The following is a 17494-nucleotide window of genomic DNA, read 5'->3' on the forward strand; positions in this document are numbered from 1 at the left end:
TCTCATTTTTTTGTAGCCATCACCTCTACTCGTAGAGTGAGTGAGCTGCAAGCTTTTTCTTCGAAGCCACCCTTTATCTCTGTCCATCCTTATAAAGTGGTGTTTCGTGCCAGGGCTCATTTTACTAGAGCAACTGCCGCAACCACTGCGTTAGCAGGCGGAGTTCCAGTCCTGGACATCTACCAGGCCGGAACGTGAGCGTGTCTACACACGTTCATTAAACAGTACTGCCTGGACAGTCAGGTCCGCAGGTATGGCTACTTTGGCCGTTCGTTGCTGCAGGACTTCTTAGTATGATATTGGTTCGCAGACCCACTTTCGGGGCTGTATTGCTTGTGTATCTAATTCTAAGGTAAGGAATCTGCAACTAGAAGTCTCTATCAGATGAACAAGTTACTTACCTTGGGTAACAAATTATTTGGTAGAGCCATTTTCTAGTTTCAGATTCCTTACCTACCCACCCATCCCCCCCGCTCTGCGAACTGATTTCTAGGGACAGGGACTCCCTTTCAGGGCTAGTTCTGGTGCACAAGTCTCGGTGTTCTTCATGGCTCTGCGCTTCTAGCGTGGAAAGTGGTGAAAAGAAACTGATGTCAGCGAGCTGGGTTGGCATCTATATTCGACTACAATGTCATCACAGCGATCATGTGGCCCACAACAGACGTGGAGTCGACCAATGCCACTGGACAGCACGCAAGGATACTGCTCGCGAAAAATCTCCAGATCTAGTCTGACGCCTCGGGGAAATTTAAGGTAAGGAATCTGCACCTAGAATATCTCTCTACCAGATAATTTGTTACCGAAGGTAAGTACTTGTTCGTTAATGGCCCTGGTGGCTCAACCACAGACAATGAAACATGTATACCAGTATTGGGTCCCCTTCCACATTCTTCAGTCTAAACTCTGAGACTAGGGGTCTATGCCTGTTGATGTCTGGGAATTTCATGACAGAGTAATTTTTATTTTATTTTTCTATTCTTTTTAAATGTTAGAAGAGAGTTTGATGGGTCTCAGTTCTGGGTTGGGGCAGGGGGGAATGCTTTGTGTGGGTGTGCTTACCGTGCTTCCTTATATGGTCTTTAAAAAAAAAAACACACAGGCCTGAAATGGACTAGTAGAGGAAAAGCTCCTTCATCCAATATTATTTTAGTTTTAATTTTATAAATTTGGGGCCGCAGATGGTCCTTGAGTCTGATTTAGACTGACCTAATAGTTCACGAAGCTCTGTCTTGGTTGACCGGTGAGCTCATTTTCAGATCCACAAAAACATTTTTCCCATTCAATAACTTGAATGCTACTGAGCTGCTTTACAACATCCAAGCAAAGGTACTTCCTAGAGTTCTGCTTTCCTGACAAGCTTGAAGTAATTCTGTTCAACCATGGTTTCTTTAGTGCATTGTAACACTTCTTAAGGAAGGTATAATGGGAAATGTAATTCTTTTATCCTCCTCCTTTCTCTTTTTGACAACAACTTGCTGGATCTGCTTAAAACTTGTCATCAAAACTCAAATCAGGTTAGCATTTTTTATGTTTCATCAGAGTTATCGCTAGTAACAATAACTTGTGCCCCAAAGTAACTATAACTTGCACCCTTGCCATGCACAGCTTATTACCCCACATATTACATCACTCACGACATGATCTATAACAACATTGATAACATGATTGCAACATTGGAAATTACATCATTGATGACAAAACTGTGCATGGAGGGGGCATGAGTCATAATCACTTTAGAGCATGAGTTATAGTTACTGAAATTTACCAGCTATATTTATTTTTAGTGTTTTTTTTCCCCCAGTGTAAAACTTTGCCACAACAATTTTCCCTATAACATCCCTTTAACTTGTGAATATCTATCTATCTATCCATCCATCCATCTATCTCTCTCTCTCTCTACATATATATATATATATATATATATATATATATATATATATATATATATATATATATATATATATATATATATTTACATATACTCACTGGAAAAAAACAAAGGTTAGAGCGACGTTATAGTTCGGCTTGCATTTCTAGCGTACAAAACCATAGAAATTCAGCAGTTCTAGTTAGTTACCTTAAGTAACTATAAATCGTGCCCTGAGGTAATTATAACTTCCGCCCTGCCATGCACAGTTTTTTCCTAATTTTTTTTTACTGCAAATATTATATTGATATTATCAAGAATGTTATCAGACATGTCATGGGTGCCGTAATTTGTGGGGTAATTAGCAGTGCATGGCGAGGGCGCGAGTTATAGTTACCTTAGGGCACGAGTTATCGTTACTTGAGGTAACTATAACTGCTGAATTTCCATGGTTTTGTATGCTTGAAATGTGAGTCTAACTATAACGTTGCTTCAACTTTTGTTTATTTCAGTTAATTTCAGTTTTTTTAAAACCTATTTGCTAACTATAACGTCCCTGTAACCTTTGGTTATTTCAGTGAATTTCTATGGTTTTTTAACGCAGAGTAATTTTCATTACTATACTTAATCCAACCACTGCCGCGCAGGGCCTACCCCCTATAAGCATCCAAACTTGCACTGTGCATGGCCTTCACCCGTGCGCAGGGGAGGTTGCCCGCAAGACCTGGCCTGCAGCCAACTCCCCCTAACCACTCAACCCCATGCTGTACACAGACCTTTGGCCGTGTGCGGTGGGAGTTGGCCGCAGCCTCTCTTGGTGTGAGACTAGATGTGATAGGGTGTACCTGGGGATGAGAGTGGCTGTCAGATTGTCTGTCTGTGTGTGAAAGTGCATCAGTGTGAGTGCGTCAGTGTGCGCAGGTCTTTGAGTGGGTATGTAAGTGGGTGCATGAATGTGAGTGAGTGCGTGTGTCTGAGTGGGAGAAATTGATTATAGGAGAGAAAGAAAGTGAGAGGAGAATAGATTTTTTTTGGGGGGCTTTAATATCTCATATAGTTAGAATGAGATTATGTTCAATTTAAAATAAAAAAATATTCATTTTAAATAAAATAATGTTTTTATTAAAATAAAAAGGGGAAATGAGTTCAACTGGACTCAAACCCCTTTACTACGGCCTTCACACTGAGCTATGGGGATTGTGTTTTTTAATGTATTTATTTAGCCCTTTATGAGCTTTCTGGTACCGCAAGGGAGCCCCCGTGGGCCCTATTTATTTATGGTTTTTCTTTACTATTTTTTTTTAAATGCCCTTTACAGGCTACCTGACACTTAAGGGGACGCCTTAAAGCTTCCCTCGCAGTGCCATTGCTGCAGCAAACATGGAGCTGCTTTGACAGCAGCTCCATTCTTGGTGAAGCATTTCATCTCTGTACCCTGTACACAGGGTACAGAGATGAAACTTCGGATTTTGACAACGAGACCTGCTTTAAAGGTACAGCTGTCAAAACAAAAGCCAAGCCAGAGCAAACAGCTGTGTTCCGGAGTGAGCACCCAGGGACATAGCAGGAGCTGGCCCTGGGGCTAGTAGTCCCCAGGGCCATCTGTGGCACCATGAAGGGGGTCACATGTCCCCCCTCCAATGTGAAGATAGCCTTGGGGTGGTGGTGGTACCCGGGGCTAATGGGGGTCTGAAACATACCCCATTTCAATTGTTTCCTGCATGCCCTGGATGGCGGTGGTCCTCGGGGGCGGGGGCCCCACATATATCTATATAGAAGCCCCAGGGGGCTTTTTTTTATTTAAAATATTTGCCTCGGGGGGTGGTGGTCCCTGGGAGCAGGAGGCCTGGGGGGCAGGGGGACGCTCCAAATTCACTGTAGCCCCGGGACCCCCTTTTCTTTTATTTAAATATTTGCCCTGGGAAGTGGTGGTCCCTGCATATCATTTCGTAAGTTCCCCGGGGAGGTGGTGGTCGCCGGGGAAGCGGAAGATGGCTGGGCAGCCCCCACATATAAATTAAGGGCCCGGAGAGGTGGCGGTCCTCAGGGTAGCGGGAGGTGGCCAGGAGGCCCCATGCATTTCTAAAGAAATGCCCCGGGACTTGACCTACCCAGGAACTTCATAACAAAGCTCGGGAGCCCACGCTTCATTAAAAAAAAATAATGAATATTTTGCGGCAGATCTGACCTGACCGTTAGAGAAAAAAAAGAAGAAGCTTTTTAGCCCTGAAGAGGTCCCTTTGGAAACCCCACCACCAGAGCCTAAGGGGTCAGGGTGTTCTTACCCTGGCCCGTTTTGTACTTTTTATTATTTTTTTCTGTGACTCGGCTGAAGCTGTGTCCCAAGATGGCTGACAACACTTCTTGATGAAGTGTTATCAGCCAATCAGATCTTTGCACGAGATCGGGAGGGGTTGCGAATCCTTTGCTTCCCTATATATATACAAATTTGGATTTCCTTGAATTTCTCAAAAATTACTGAACTGATTAGCACCTAATAACAAAAAGGGCTTTTTCTGGACCAAGAGCTACCTTTTAGCCAAATATGGTGTACTTCTGTCCAGTGTTTTTTGCGCTATCGCTGTTCAATTTTTCCTATGGTAATTAGCATGGGAAAAACTCTAAATTTCACCCCCCCCTTTATCTCGGCCCCCGCTCACCCCAGAATTTTCCAGACAGCAGCTCACGTCACTGTCAAATTGTTTTAGAAAGTTTCGTGAAGATTCGTCAAGCAGTGCCAAAGATATAAGCAAGCAAAAAACTGCTTTTTCTATAGAAACTAGGTCCTAACTATAACTACCTAGTGACAACCGCCAGTAGGTAATATGTTATGGTTAGGTCACCGTTTCGAGATATACATATATATTATTATATTTTATATGTTATAGTAAAGTCACCATTTCCATAGGAATGTGCTGCTAATAACTTTGGCAGCGTTTGACGAATTTTCACGAACTTTTCCACAAATACTCTTTTTGTTTGCCTAGTTTTTGCCTAGTTTGTCCATAGAACTTTTTGAAGTGATTCATCAAGCTGGGGCCAGTAAAACTGGGGGATCTCAAAATGCAAAATGCATTTTCCATAGACTTCTTTAAGGAGCACTACTGCAAAAACTGCTGAATGGAATTACACCAATTTTGGTAGAAAGCTAGATCTTCGTCAGCGGGTTATGTTTTTTGTGATTTGGTGTAAATCCATTCAATAGTCTCTAAAGAATTTAAGGTACAAAAATATTTGTATATCTGGACAGTTGGGTCTGCAGGAGCCTTACAAGAGTCTTGCAGGAGCGCCAGTTTAAAAATAGTGCATTGTGATTGACCCAGAGAGCTTAGTTTTCCCTTGGGGCGTCTCGCTCCTGCAGCAATCAGACTCCCATCGAGAGTGAGTGCTCTGATTGGCTGCCAGCAACATGAGAAAAATGTTGCTGGCAACCCTTACAGGACTTTGGGACTTAGTCCCCTGTCCTGAAGTAAAAGAAAAATAATATAAGCGGGCAGGTTAGGGATACTCTGTCCCTGTGGGAGGACCCAACAGGCCACCATATTCCGGGCCAAAAAAAGTGTTTTTTGCAATAATCCTGTGGGACTGCCTCTCCCCCTGAGCCAAAGGAGGCCCTGGGAACCCCATCCCCCAGGGCCGTATTAAAAAATAAAGGGGAGGGGAGCCTTGTGGACCCCCCCTCCCAGAGCCTTAAAAGGTTCCTGGGCACCCCATTCCCCATCGTCATCTCTTTAAACAAGAGGGAGGGGCTGTGAAGCCCTCCTCTCTGAGCCTTTAATGCCCCGGGGACTCCATCCCCCGGAGCCAACTAAGTTACTGTGTTCCGGGTAGCTTAACATTTGGAAGAAAGATCTATCCCTCATAACTTCAACCCTGCTATCTGTATCATGCACATTTAGTCACCATCCCCACTCACTGTGCCACTTACGTTACTGACCTACTTTTTTCCAGTTAGAACTTGATTTCCCAGCTTCTCTACCTATGAACTGGCCTGGCCACTAAGCCCTCATCCTTTGAATGTACTTGACATCCGCAGTGAATCATAAAGGCTAACTTAGCTGACTGCCTAAATGTACATCTAGGCTCTTGCCTCTAGTCTGGAGATTTCAATGGGCTCAGTCCATATGTGGATTGATAATGCTATAAACTCACGCACATAAGTACATCTATCTAATCTCACAGTGTGACTCCGTCATCTCTCAATGGTATAGGGAATCCCTGAAGGAAAATAGGAGGAGTTGCAAAACACTGGATAGAGTTTGGTGTAGGAACTACTCCCCTGTATCTAAGGCCAGATTAAGCACAGCCTAAATAATTATAAACAAATAAGTTGAAACCATCTACTTCCCACCACATATTACATCCACAAGATTGAATTAGCCAATAACTCCACCAGAGAAGTCTTTAAAGTATGCAAAGAAATAGCTAACTATCCAGCCTTTAGTTTCCATATTGTCTTTATGAGACCTGTGTGAATCTCTCTCCTCATACTATTTCTGAAATTCTCCCTGTTCAGTCCTCCTTCTTTACCAACATTCTCCCCATACACTCCATTCGAGCCTTGTGTATACTTTAAGGACCCTGTCCTGTCTGACTTCTCTCCTCGTCACTCAAGTCAAGCTCATTCTTTGCCCTTTACCAACAAATAGTACTCCCTGCTTGACCTACTCCTTCCTCATATTTACCATCTTGGTTGCAAGCTTTTTATACCACATGCTATCTCTTGGATGGGTATAGGGTGCAGGCCACCAAATTGTTCTTTACAGAGTGTCTCTATTGGTTTATCAGTGACAGAGACTGTTAAATTGATTGTATATATATGTTCGATGGCATGTGTAGCTGCAGATACACATGCTGTGCACATCCCGCCATCTGGTGTTGGGCTCGGAGTGTTACAAGTTGTTTTTCTTCGAAGAAGTCTTTTCGAGTCACGAGATCGAGGGACTCCTCCCATTTCGGCTCCATTGCGCATGGGCGTCGACTCCATCTTAGATTGTTTTTTTCCCGCCATCGGGTTCGGACGTGTTCCTTTTCGCTCCGTGTTTCGGGTCGGAAAGTTAGTTAGAATCTCGGAAAAATCGTCGGTATTGTTTGCGTTCGGTATCGGGTTAGTTACAACAGATCGACACCGACTTTTGAAGAGCTCCGGTTGCCCTTCGGGGTTTTTTAGATTCCCCGTCGGGGCCTGGTCGGCCCGGCCACGTGTTTCTTCAAGGCTGATGGAACGGACCCCATTCCGCTTCTGCCCAAAATGTTATAACAAGTATCCGTATCAGCATCTGGTCTGTAACTTGTGTCTGTCTCCAGAGCACAAGGAGGATACCTGTGAAGCCTGTCGAGCGTTTCGGTCGAGGAAGACATTAAGAGACCGAAGAGCGAGAAGACTGCAGATGGCGTCGGCGCCGACAGGACAAGGGCGTTTCGAGGAGGAAGAAGAAACCTTCTCCATCCAGGAATCGGACTCGGACGAGCTCGATCCCGAAGAAACGCCGAAAACCGTGAGTAAGACGTCGAAACATAAAACTCACGAGAAGACAACAAAAGCCCAGGGGACGCCACCGCCAACAGGCCATGGCTTAACCCGAAAAATAGGTGACGATCATCGGCACTGAAAAAGGGCACGCTTGTGGCAAAGTCATCCGACTCCAGTCGAGATATCGCCACACAGCAATCTCGGGCCCGAGACAGCGGCTCCAAGCAGATTCGGCACCGAGACAGTGGCACCGAAATGGGTCGGCACCGAGACACCACAACGCCGAAAATAAAGAAGGTTTCCTCGGAGCCCAAAAAGGGGACCGAAAAGGTTTCGATTCCGAAACATCCAGCCTCGGAACCGAAAACAGGTTCCTACACAGAGGAACAGGGATTGTCCTCCCAGATGCAAGGTCATAAGTTCGGAGAAGAACTTGAATCAGTAGAGCCAGACTACACTCAAAGAAGGCTCCACATTCAAAAAGACTCAGGGAAGAAAAGCACTCTTCCCCCAATTAAGATGAAAAGAAGACTTGCCTTTCAAGAAAAGGACAAGCAGCCACAGGCAAAGGTGGCAAGACAAACAACTCCACCACCATCTCCACCACCATCAATGCACACATCACCGGTAGCCACTCCACCACTGATGCAATCCCCAACTCATACTGCAATGAGTCAAGATGATCCCGACGCATGGAACCTTTATGATGCTCCTGTATCAGATAACAGCCCAGACTGTTACCCTGCGAGGCCGTCGCCACCTGAAGACAGTACATCCTACACGCAGGTGGTCTCAAGGGCAGCTGCTTTTCATAACGTCACCTTGCATGCAGAACCAATTGAGGATGACTTTTTCTTTAATACACTATCCTCCACTCATAGCCAATACCAAAGCTTACCTATGCTCCCGGGAATGCTAAAACATTCCAAACAAATATTTCAGGATCCTGTAAAAGGCAGAGCCATAACTCCAAGGGTGGAGAAGAAGTACAAGCCACCGCCAACAGACCCTGTTTATATTACGCAGCAATTGACACCAGACTCTGTGGTTGTCGGGGCAGCACGCAAGAGAGCAAACTTTCATACCTCGGGAGACGCACCACCTCCAGACAAGGAGAGTCGCAAATTCGATGCTGCGGGTAAAAGGGTTGCAGCACAAGCAGTAAACCAATGGCGCATTGCCAACTCACAAGCACTTTTGGCAAGATACGATAGAGCTCATTGGGACGAAATGCAGCATTTCATAGAACACTTACACAAAGAGTTCCAGAAAAGGGCACAACAAGTGGTGGAAAAAGGACAAAGTATCTCCAATAATCAGATACGGTCAGCAATGGATGCAGCAGATACGGCTGCAAGGACAGTAAATACTGCAATAACGATAAGGAGACACGCATGGTTGCGTAAGTCAGGATTCAAGCCGGAAATACAACAAGCCGTGCTGAATATGCCCTTTAATGAACAGCAGTTGTTTGGGCCGGAAGTCGACACTGCTATTGAGAAACTCAAAAAAGATACTGATACGTCAAAAGCCATGGGCGCACTCTACTCCCCACAGAGCAGAGGCACATTTCGCAAAACACAATTTAGGGGAGGGTTTCGAGGTCAACCTACAGAGGCCACAACCTCACAAGCAAGGCCCACTTATCAAAGCCAATATCAGCGGGTAAGTTTTCGGGCGCAATATAGAGGGGGACAATTCCAAAAGAATAGAGGGAAGTTCCAAAGCCCCAAAACTCCTCAAAACAAGCAGTGACTTCCAAGTCATACATCCCCAACACATAACACCTGTGGGGGGGAGACTAAGCAAATTTTACAAACATTGGGAGGAGATAACAACAGACATTTGGGTACTGGCAATTATCCAGCATGGATATTGCATAGAATTTCTCAAATTCCCTCCAAACGTCCCACCGAAAACACACAATATGTCAAAACAACATATAGGACTAGAAGTTCAGGCATTGCTACAGAAAGAAGCAATAGAATTAGTACCAAACCAACAGAAAGGAACAGGAGTTTACTCTCTGTACTTTCTCATACCCAAAAAAGACAAGAGTCTGAGACCTATATTAGATCTCAGAACATTAAATACCTACATCAAATCAGATCACTTTCACATGGTGACATTACTAGACGTAATCCCACTGCTCAAACGACAAGACTACATGACAACACTAGACCTAAAGGATGCATATTTCCATATACCGATACATCCTTCATACAGAAAGTACTTAAGGTTTGTATTCCAAGGGGTACATTACCAATTCAAGGTGTTGCCATTCGGAATAACAACTGCGCCAAGAGTTTTTACAAAATGCCTGGCAGTCGTAGCTGCACATATCAGAAGTTAGCAAATACATGTGTTCCCGTACCTGGACGATTGGTTAATCAAAACCAACACGCTAGAACGGTGTTCACAACACACAAAGTATGTCATAGAAACCCTCCACAAACTAGGTTTCTCAATCAACTACACAAAGTCACACCTTCTGCCGTGTCAAACACAGCAATACTTAGGGGCGACAATCAACACAGCAAAAGGGATTGCCACTCCAAGCCCACAAAGGGTTCCGGCATTTCACAATGTAATACAGGCCATGTATCCAAAACAAAAAATACAAATCAAAATGGTGATGAAACTTCTAGGCATGATGTCCTCATGCATAGCCATTGTCCCAAACGCAAGGTTGCACATGCCGCCCTTACAACAGTGCCTAGCATCACAATGGTCACAGGCACAGGGTCAACGTCTAGATCTGGTGTTGGTAGACCGCCAAACATACACCTCGCTTCAATGGTGGAACAGTATAAATTTAAACCAAGGACGGCCTTTCCAAGACCCAGTGCCACAATATGTAATAACGACAGATGCCTCCATGATAGGGTGGGGAGCACACCTCAATCAACACAGCATCCAAGGACAATGGGACACTCAGCAAAAACAGTTTCACATAAATCACTTAGAACTATTGGCAGTATTTCTAGCGCTGAAAGCATTTCAACCCATAAGCCACAAACACATTCTTGTCAAAACAGACAACATGACTACGATGTATTACCTAAACAAACAGGGAGGGACACACTCAACACAGTTGTGTCTCCTGGCACAGAGAATATGGCATTGGGCGATTCACAACCACATTCGCCTAATAGCACAATTTATTCCAGGAATACAGAATCAGTTAGCAGACAATCTCTCTCGGGATCACCAACAGATCCACGAATGGGAGATTCACCCCCAAATACTGAACACTTACTTCCAGAGTTGGGGAACACCACAAATAGATCTATTTGCAACAAAGGAAAACGCAAAATGCCGAAACTTCGCATCCAGGTACCCACAAGATCAGTCTCAGGGCAATGCGTTATGGATGAGTTGGTCAGGGATATTTGCTTTTGCTTTTCCCCCTCTCCCACTCCTTCCATATCTGGTAAACAAGTTGAGTCAAAACAAACTCAGACTCATACTAATAGCGCCAACATGGGCAAGACAACCTTGGTACACAACACTACTAGACCTCTCAGTAGTGCCTCATGTCAAACTACCAAACAGACCAGATCTGTTAACGCAACACAAACAACAGATCAGACACCCAAATCCAGCATCGCTGAATCTAGCAATTTGGCTCATGAAGTCCTAGAGTTCGGACACTTAAACCTTACACAGGAATGTATGGAGGTCATAAAACAAGCTAGAAAACCTACCACTAGACATTGCTATGCAAATAAGTGGAAAAGATTTGTTTATTACTGCCATAATAATCACATTCAACCCTTACACGCATCTGCCAAAGACATTGTAAGATACTTACTACATTTGCAAAAGTCAAAGCTAGCTTTTTCTTCCATTAAGATACATCTTACCGCAATTTCAGCTTACCTGCAAATTATGCACTCAACTTCACTATTTAGGATACCAGTCATAAAAGCGTTTATGGAAGGCCTAAAGAGAATTATACCACCAAGAACACCACCAGTTCCTGACTCATGGGTCCACCTTTTGAGCCCATGCACTCTTGTGAAATGCAATACTTAATGCATTTTTAATTACCATCACGTCTCTAAGAAGAGTAAGTGAGATTCAAGCATTTACCATACAAGAACCATTTATTCAAATACACAAGCATAAAGTAGTTCTACGGACAAATCCTAAATTTTTACCAAAAGTCATATCACCGTTCCACTTGAATCAAACAGTAGAATTACCAGTGTTCTTCCCACAGCCAGATTCTGTAGCTGAAAGAGCACTACATACATTAGATATTAAAAGAGCGTTAATGTACTACATTGACAGAACAAAACTAATTCGAAAAACAAAACAATTATTTATTGCTTTCCAAAAACCTCATACAGGAAATCCAATTTCTAAACAAGGCATTGCTAGATGGATAGTTAAGTGCATTCACACCTGTTATCTTAAAGCAAAAAGAGAACTGCCTATTACACCAAAGGCACACTCAACTAGAAAGAAGGGTGCTACCATGGCCTTTCTAGGAAATATTCCAATGACCGAAATATGTAAGGCAGCCACATGGTCTACGCCTCATACATTTACCAAACACTACTGTGTAGATGTGTTAACGGCACAACAAGCCACAGTAGGTCAAGCAGTACTACGAACATTGTTTCAAACAACTTCAACTCCTACAGGCTGAACCACCGCTTTTGGGGAGATAACTGCTTACTAGTCTATGCACAGCATGTGTATCTGCAGCTATACATGCCATCGAACGGAAAATGTCACTTACCCAGTGTACATCTGTTCGTGGCATTGGTCGCTGCAGATTCACATGCACCCACCCGCCTCCCCGGGAGCCTGTAGCCGTTTAGAAGTTGATCTTGAACATTTGTAAATTTGTAAATATATTACTTAAAACTACATTATCTACATACGTATTCACTCCATTGCATGGCCACTATTACTAACATACACAACTCCTACCTCACCCTCTGCGGGGAAAACAATCTAAGATGGAGTCGATGCCCATGCGCAATGGAGCCGAAATGGGAGGAGTCCCTCGATCTCGTGACTCAAAAAGACTTCTTCGAAGAAAAACAACTTGTAACACTCCGAGCCCAACACCAGATGGTGGGATGTGCACAGCATGTGTATCTGCAGCTACACATGCCATCGAACATATATATATATATATATATATATATATATATATATATATATATATATATATATATATATATATATATATATATATATATATACATATATATATATATATATAAAAACATATATCTATAAACTTATATATATATAAAGGTTTTCAAAAGTGCAGGCATTGCAAAGCCTGCAAGGAAACAGGGAAGATTCAAACAGCACCTCCTTTTGAAAACAAAAAGGAAGCTAGCCTTTCAGGAGGAATTGAACACTATGCAGCCTCCAGCAAAAGTGCCAAAGCAGAAGAAGAAACCATCACCTCCTCAATCTTCTCCTCATTCTCCTCTTCACTCTCCACACCTATCTACCTCTCCTCCTACTAGTCCTACACCAGTGCAGTCACCCACTCACTCTTATGACTCACAACAAGACAATGTGGATCCACGGTACCTTTGTGATCCAGATCCCATTCGAAGTAATGATCCAGACAGCTATCACTCTAAACCATCACCACCTGAGGATAGCACTGTTTACAACCAAGTTATAGCTAGGGCTGCAGCATATCATGGTGTCACCATGCATACAGAACCCCTAGAAGAGGATTTCTTATTTAACACCCTAACCTCAACACACTCTAAATATCAATGCCTTCCCATACTCCCAGGCATGGTAAAACACGCGGATCAGATATTTTGTGAACCTGTTAAGGCACATATAATAACACCTAGGATAGAGAAAAAATATAAATCTGCACCCTCTGACCCTGATGACATCACCCATCAGGCACCTCCAAATTCTGTGGTAGTTAGCGCTGCCAGGAAAAGAGCAAACAGTCAGTCATCAGGAGATGCGCCCCCACCTGATAAGGAGAGCAGGAAATTTGATGCCGCAGGGAATAAAGGTGCATCCCAGGCAGCAAATCACTGGAGGATAGCCAACTCACAAGCACTATTAGCTCGCTATGACAGAGCCCATTGGGACGAGATGCAATACATAATCCAGCATCTCCCCAAAGAACACCAAAAAAGGGCACAACGAGTAGTGGAAGAAAGGAAAGCCATTACTAACAATCAAATACGATCTGCCCTAGATGCAGCAGATACCGCTGCCAGGAGTGCCAATACTGCAGTCACAATATGCAGGCATGCATGGCTCAGATCTTCTGGATTCAAACCAGAAATACAGTAAAAAAAATCTTTTTTGGCCAGAAGTTGGCACAGTCATAGAAAAATTGAGAAAGGATTCTGACACAGCAAAAGCAATGGGCACACTCTACTTCGCACCATACAGGGGGTCCTTTCGAAAACCTCAGTTTCGAAGTGGTTTCAGACCACAGACGGCTGAGGCATCCACATCACAGGCAAAGCCAACATATCAACCGCAGTACCAACGGGGTGGTTTTAGGGGCACATATAGATGACAGTACCCCAGAAATAGAAGAAAATGTCAGGCCTCTAAGCAACCTCTGCAGCACCCAAAACAGTGACTTCTCTCATTCCCTTCCACACCTCACCTCGCCTGTGGGGGGAAGACTACAACAGTTCCACACAAATTGGCAAAATATTACCACAGACAATTGGGTGCTATCAATTATCCGCAATGGCTATTGCCTAGAATTGAGATACACTCCTTCAAATATCCCACAAACTATCCACAGAACATATCAGTCTGTTGCAAGAAGAGGTACAATCTCTACTACTCAAACAAGCAATAGAATTGGTGCCACAATCTCATATAGGGACAGGAGTTTACTCACTATATTTTCTAATTCCCCAAAAAGATGGCACCCATAGGCCAATATTCGACCTCAGGACCCTCAATCTTTACATCCTATCAGAACATTTTCACATGGTAACTTTACAGGATGTAATCCCACTACTACAAAAAAAAGATTTCATGACAGCATTAGACCTTAAAGATGTGTATTTCCATATACCCATCCATCCTGCACACAGAAACTATCTCAGGTTTGTCATTCAAGGAAAGCACTACCAGTTAAAGTTTTGCCCTTTGGAATAACAACAGCTCCAAGGGTATTCACAAAGTGCTTAGCAGTAGTCGCAGCCTACCCATATCTAGACGATTGGCTAATAAAATCAAACAGTCATACGCAATGCCAAAATCATATGCATTATGTAATACAAACCTTGCACACACTAGGGTTCTCAATAAACTACCAAAAATCACACCTTCAACCCGCACAAATACAACAGTATCAACAGTATTCGGGTGCAATACTAAATACTCGGCAAACTCTAGCATGTCCAAATACAGAAAGAATACAAGCTTTCCAAAATATAATCACACAAATATAGACAAATCAACGATACACTGTCAGATTTGTCATGAAAATTTTAGGAATGATGGCATCGTGTATTGCAATTGTTCCACACGCAAGACTAAACATGCAGCCCTTACAACAGTGCCTTGCACAACAATGGTCACAGGCACACGGTCAACTTCAAGATCTAGTGTTGATAGACTGCCAAACATGCATGTCCCTTCAGTGGTGGAATTCCACAAATCTAAGCAAAGGGCGGCCATTTCAAGACCCTGTGCCTCAGACCATAATTACAACAGATGCATCAATGATTGGTTGGGGAGCTCACCTAAACAATCACAACATTCAAGGGCAATGGGATGTCAAACACAAACAGCTACACATAAACCACTTGGAGTTATTAGCTGTCTTTCTAGCACTCAAAGCTTTTCAACCTCTTCTCACACAGAAGAATGTTCTATCAAAACAGACAACATGACAACCATGTATTATCTAAACAAACAGGGAGGGACACATTCATCCCAGCTCTCCTTTCTAGCCCAGAAAATTTGGAAATGGGCAATCCACAACCAAATTCATCTGTTAGCATAATACATTCCAGGGATAGACAATCAATTGGCAGATATCCTCAGCAGAAATCACCAACAAACACACGAATGGGAGATTCATCCTCAAGTACTTCAAAAATACTTTCAAAAGTGGGGAACACCAAACATAGATCTGTTCGCAACAAGCAAAAACACAAAATGCCAAAACTTCGCATTCAGACACCCACATCCCCTATCCAAGGGCAATGCTCTATGAATCAATTGGTGAGGGATATTTGCATATGCTTTTCCCCCTCTCCCACTCCTTCCGTTTCTAGTCAACAAGTTGCGTCAAACTTCACTCAAAATGATACTCATAGCACCAACATGGGCACGTCAACCGTGATACACAACATTATTAGATCTGTCAGTAGTACCACACTTCAAACTCCCAACTAGACCGGATCTGTTGACACAAAACAGAGGTCAAATCATACATCCAAATCCCAAAACACTCAATCTAGCAATTTGGCTCCTGAGGTCATAGAGTTTGGATATTTACAACTCCCATCAGAATGTATGGAATTTATTAAGCAAGCAAGAAAACCCACTAATAGACAGTGCTATGCAAACAAATGGAAAAGATTTGTATATTACTGTCAATCCAAAAATATTGACCCTCTTACAGCATCAACACAAGCAATCGTATGTTATTTACTTCATTTACAAAAAGCAAATTTAGCGTTCTCTTCAATAAAAATTAATCGTACTGCAATTTCTGCATATTTACAAAATAGATAGCATAGCTCTTTATTTAGAGTTCCTTACATTAAAGCTTTCATGAAAGGTTTATAACGCATCATTCCACCCAGAACACCACCAGTTCCTTCTTGAAATTTAAATATAGTTCTTACACAGCTTATGGGACCACCATTTGAGCCTTTGCACTCGTGCCAAATTCAATTTCTAACATGGAAGGTTGCCTTCCTAGTGGCAATTACTTCTTTAAGAAGAGTAAATGAAATCCAAGCCTTTACTCTTGAGGAACCGTTCTTCCAAGTACACAAACATAAAGTTGTACTAAGAACAAACCCAAAATTGTTACCAAAAGTGGTATCACCATTTCATATAAATCAAGCAGTGGAACTGCCAGTATTTTTCCTACAGCCAGACTCTGTGACAGAAAGAGCTCTACATACATTAGACATCAAAATAGCTTTAATGTACTATATAGATAGAACTAAACCATTTAGAAAGACTAAACAACTATTTGTCGCCTTCCAAAAACCTCATACAGGCAAATATATGTAAGATGCATTCAAACATGCTATATTAAAGCCAAAAGACAACTTAGTTACTCATAAAGCACATTCTACAAGGGAAAAAAGGTGCAACAATGTTTTTTTTAGGGAATATACCACTGGCTGAAATATGTAAAGCAGCCACTTGATCAACACCACATACATTCACTAAACACTACTGTGTAGACATTATCACGACAACAAGCCACAGTAGGACAAGCTGTACTAAGAACATTATTTCAAACAACTTCAACTCCTACAGGCTAACCACCGCTCTTTTATGGGAGGACAAACTGCTCTGTAGTCTATGCACAGCATGTGTATCTGCAGCTACACATGCCATCAAACAGAAAATGTAACTTACCCAGTGTACATCTGTTTGTGGCATGTTCCGCTGCAGATTCACATGAACCCTCCCTGCCTGTAGTCGTTTAAGTTACAAACATTTGTATATATGCATATATATTTACATTAGCATGAACATCTTTTATTTTTTACCTATATACTCTATCACTCCTTCCTGTACCCTCTGCGGGAAAACAATCTAACAATGGAGTCGATGCCCATTCGCAATGGAACCGAAAAGGAGGAGTCACTCGATCTTGTGACTCGAAAACACTTCTTCGAAGAAAAACAACTTATAACACTCCGAGCCCAACACTAGATGGCAGGATAATGCACAGCATGTGAATCTGCAGCGGAACATGCCATAAACATATGCACACTGGATAAGTGACATTTTCCATATACGTACATATATATATATATATGTACATGTATATATGTACATATATATATATATGTACGTACATATATATATATATATATATGTACGTACATATATATATATATATATATATATAGGGACGAAACACGTGTCAGCTACTGCTCTGTGAAGATATTGTCAAACTTTTGTCTGCGGAATAAACC

General features: G+C 42.6%; 1 protein-coding gene across 1 annotated transcript in view; it reads left to right on the forward strand.

Moving 5' to 3' along the window:
• MIPEP (mitochondrial intermediate peptidase) overlaps nucleotides 1-17494 on the forward strand; it is a 700113-nt gene that overhangs the window by 126217 nt on the left and 556402 nt on the right. The gene's annotated exons all lie outside the window — the stretch shown is intronic.

Source organism: Pleurodeles waltl, chromosome 8 (genome assembly GCF_031143425.1).
Source record: "Pleurodeles waltl isolate 20211129_DDA chromosome 8, aPleWal1.hap1.20221129, whole genome shotgun sequence".
NCBI lineage: Eukaryota > Metazoa > Chordata > Amphibia > Caudata > Salamandridae > Pleurodeles > Pleurodeles waltl.